This window comes from Micropterus salmoides, unplaced genomic scaffold (genome assembly GCF_014851395.1).
Source record: "Micropterus salmoides isolate LMB-PRFRI ecotype aquatic unplaced genomic scaffold, ASM1485139v1 Ms_hic_scaffold_4, whole genome shotgun sequence".
Taxonomy (NCBI): Eukaryota; Metazoa; Chordata; class Actinopteri; order Centrarchiformes; family Centrarchidae; genus Micropterus; species Micropterus salmoides.
The window spans coordinates 8,077,672-8,081,811 of record NW_024043372.1 but is presented as its reverse complement, the minus strand read 5'-3'; the positions used below and the strand labels follow the sequence as shown (position 1 = coordinate 8,081,811).

The window sequence follows — 4,140 nt, the reverse complement described above, 5'->3', positions numbered from 1 at the left end:
TAGAGCCACATCAGCTGCAAACTTACAAAACAACGGGAAAGACTGGAGACACTACATCTCTATCTTGTTAACACAATACCCTGGCTTGTGTTTGACACTGTCAGGTAGTGGAAGTTTACAACATATAAGCTCATGTTACTCCTAAACAGGACAGACATAAACCATATCAGAGGATGTCATAAATGCTTAGAAACATTTTGTACTGCTATGGACATCTGCTTTCAGACACAGCCAGGTCATGTTGATGGTGACAGATTACAGAAAGAGAAAATGTTTTTCATCACATTGTAACATTTCATTGTGTTACAATGTTCTTCTCATCACTGTCTCATTGATTCGTGATTTCAAAAATGTAAGTTGAAAAGACTGATGATGAAACGTGAGTTGAGGAGAGTGGAAAACACAAACGTAGCTCATGAAATAACACGATCAGTTGTTGTTGAGCAAGCGCTATTGATTCTATTGATGTAAGTTGTTCAGTCGGCTTTGCTCTATCAGTGTTTTTGTCCCAGAAGGCTTGTAAACAGACACACAAACACAATGTTGTTTTCAACTGTCAAAAAATACCACATCTGACACTGTGGGACATGCACAGTGCATAATGTAGGTCACTAGTCAACCAATGACACAATGGAAACCAAGGTGAAATGTCCACTGCCTGGTGCACACTAGAGAACTTTCAAATCTTAACCAATTTTAAAAACTGCGGGATACCACAGAAATAATGACAGATAAACAGATTTAAATGTTTTAAATATTTTAATTGTTAGGACCATACACCAGATGATTCAGTCAAGACGCAGGCCCACATACACTTGGCGTTTACTAAATTATTTCAGAGTGGCAGTTTCAGGGAATTGGGATCTCACAGTAACTTGAGTGATCAAACGTGACTTGAGAAATAAAGCATGGAGACAGACTGTCCTCATCAACTGGTTGCACTTGTGTGTTGGTATTGTTTTCCATAGAAAAATCATTTACCCCTTATACATTTTATGTAAGTACACAACATACGATTGGTGACGCTTCCCGGTCAGTTCGCTCTCATTAGCTATTGTGGGTTTCTGCTCAAATTCAGTCACAGTTTGTTTGTTTTTCACACTAAAGGAAATAATCAGAGTCTTTCTGTCATAAAATTATGCCACAGCCGAGATGCAGACACAGAGACAAAGCAGCAGTTAAATAGTTTATTGGGTTTATTGAGGCAAAGCTAGCAAACTGTGGCAGGGTGTCTCCTTCCAAGCAGTTGGAAAATGAGGGCTGGCTGGCGTGGCTGGAAGGGTTGGATCTTGGCTCAAGAAGCTTGGAACTAGCAGGGTGGATGAGCAGGTTGAACAGGCGATCTGGAGACAGGTAGAGAGAAATTAGTTAAAGCAAACTGGTAACTTGACCAACAGGCTTAAAGCTAGTAAAGCGAACTGGTAACTTGACTAACAGGCTTAAAGCTGACTACTAAGGCTTGACCTACAGTACACGACTTAACAAACCAGCAGGGAATGGATGTCTGGCGTCTCCTTAAGAAGAGGTAGGGATAGCTGATCAGGAACAGGTGGGTGATTACCAGCAGGTGCAGCTTGTGGCAACCCAGGAAGCCAGCCCAAGATTCAAAAACTGAGAGAAGGGAGGGAAGAAAACCAGAACAAAAACACACCAAGCATGCCTCACTCACCCAAAGGAAAAAACAAATCAAAACACACTTACTCAGTCAAACTCAGGTGTCAGATGCAGGAGTTGTGACACTTCCCCATTTCGAATCATTAATATCAAACATGTTTTATACAGGTAGTGTTAAAATTATGTCTGAAAGCCCTTCACACTACAGGATAATATGGGCAGCTAATCTGTTTAGACCAGCCTTGGATCAGGAACATTCCCACAATTGTCCGGAGGGCGAATCTGACCCAAAATCAGCCCAGTTATCCTCTAATGCCAGCAGAAGTATCTTAAGGTACCTCTGATGGCTGCTAGACTCTGCCCCCCCAAAAGACTGCATTGGTTCAAGCTACACTGAACAAAATTATAAATGCAACATTTTTGTTTTTGCCCCCATTCATCATGAGCTGAACTCAAAGATCTAAGACTTTCTCTATGTACACAAAAGGCCTATTTCTCTCAAACATTATTCACAAATCTGTCAAATCTGTGTTAGTGAGCACTTCTCCTTTGCCGAGATAATCCATCCACCTCACAGGTGAGGCATATCAAGATGCTGATCAGACAGAATGGGCATTGCACAGGTGTGCCTTAGGTTGGTCACAATAAAAGGCCACTCAAACATTTGAAGTTTCACTGTATTGGGGAAGAACACCAAAATGTGTCTCACATTGTCTACAAAGCCTCTGGCGCTTAACTTCCCATTTGGGTCACAGAATGTGATAGGTCGCACATTTTGGTGTCACACCGGAAACCAGTCAGTAGGCTATCTGGTGTGACCACCATTTGCCTCACGCAGTGCAATACATCTCCTTTGCATAGAGTTGATCAGGTTGTTGATTGTGGCCTGTGGAATGTTGGTCCACTCCTATTCAATGGCTGTGCGAAGTTTCTGGGTATTGGCAGGACCTGGAACACGCTGTCGTATAAGCCGATCCAGAGCATCCCAAACATGCTCAATGGGTGACATGTCTGGTGAGTATGCTGGCCACGCAAGAACTGGGCCGGCATACTCACCGGACATGTCACCCATTGAGCATAAACTTTAAATCCCTAGGTGATAATTTTAATTTTGTAGCCCCCATATTATTTACCTAATTTTGGTTTTGACAATATTTTCTATGTTTCTCAAACTAAAAGAAGAGCTTACTTTTAATTACAACACACATTATTAAAGTGCAAATATTTTACTTTTGAAGCAAAAAAATAATAAAATTGTGCTCACCTCAGATTAGAGTGACCTTGACCACATGTGAACAGGAAGTTGAACATAGAATAAGAAGTCACACAAAATGGCTATTTGATTTTTGACATAGAGCCTCTAGTGTTGGAGTTATGAGCAGTGTGACAACTTACACATGAGACAACTTACCCCCCTATCCCCTATATAAATATAACAGAAAATAAGTCAGTGCACTTCTCAGGTATCATTCTGTGTTGCTTTCATACCTGTTTCCCCTGTAGATCAATGCATGTAATATCCATTCAAAAGGATAGAATGGAAAACTTGGCCAAAAAAAGAAACTGTGTCAAGAGGTTGTTAAAGTTACTGATTGATGCATGCACATAGCTTGTTTTTTTTTTTTTATCTTAGGTTACTTTTTTGGACAATGTAGATTTGTTTCTTCTATATTTTAGTTGCCCTGCATTTTTCTTAATGTACCAATAAACCTTTCTCATTGTCATTTTTTATTTAACTGCAAGCTATATTTCAGAATTTTAAAAAACAAATTATGCTTTAATAAAAGTGGTAGGGACAAAATCAGCCATTTCAAAAAGTGGTGGGGACATGTCCCCAGCGTCCCCAGTGTAAATGACACCTATGAACAAACATAACATGCAAATAAACATCACTTTTGTCCGTGATGTAGCAAAGGTATGTCTTTGTAATACTTTAACGTTTTTTTTGACAGAATAATCCCAATAGTGGCCAAATAAGTGTTTGCAGTTTATAGCGTAACCAGGCCTGACATTTACATTATTATAGAAGCCTGTTGTTGCACATGGAATATGTGTTTGGTAGGCCCATGTCTAATATCTTTGTTTATATTTGGAAAATGGAATGTAGCCTATAATTAACATGACTTACTGCTGAGTTATAAAATAAAGACATAATCTCTTTTGCAATTATCCTTATGACTCTACATTATTTAACGTGCTGTGTACTAACCAATTCAGTCCTTTTTACCTGTTGAAATACCTTTAAATGGCTGATACAACCCATGTAATGCAGTATTCCACTTCCAGAATGACTGTATGACTATAGCTGTTTTTATCTGTATCAAGTCATAGCATGCAAATAAATATACATATATACACATTATGTCTGTCATAATAATATGTCTTTGTGAAACTTTAACGTTTCTGGTAATGGAATAATTTCATGTGATCAAAGAATTGTTTGCAGTTTATAGCGTAATCAGGCATGACATTTACGCAATTATAGGCAATAACAGTCTCCTGTACTTTATGGGTTGTAGGCCTATT

At 39.1% G+C, this 4,140-nt stretch overlaps 1 long non-coding RNA gene across 1 annotated transcript; it reads right to left on the bottom strand.

Annotated features, from left to right (window-relative positions):
• Positions 1-1,173: 1,173 nt before the first annotated feature.
• LOC119886513 lies at positions 1,174-2,125 on the bottom strand. The gene is made up of 2 exons (XR_005441495.1): positions 1,488-2,125; positions 1,174-1,343 (listed from the first exon to the last, which is right to left on the bottom strand). It is a non-coding gene; the product is annotated as an uncharacterized LOC119886513 (long non-coding RNA).
• Between the last annotated feature and the right edge of the window lie 2,015 nt (positions 2,126-4,140).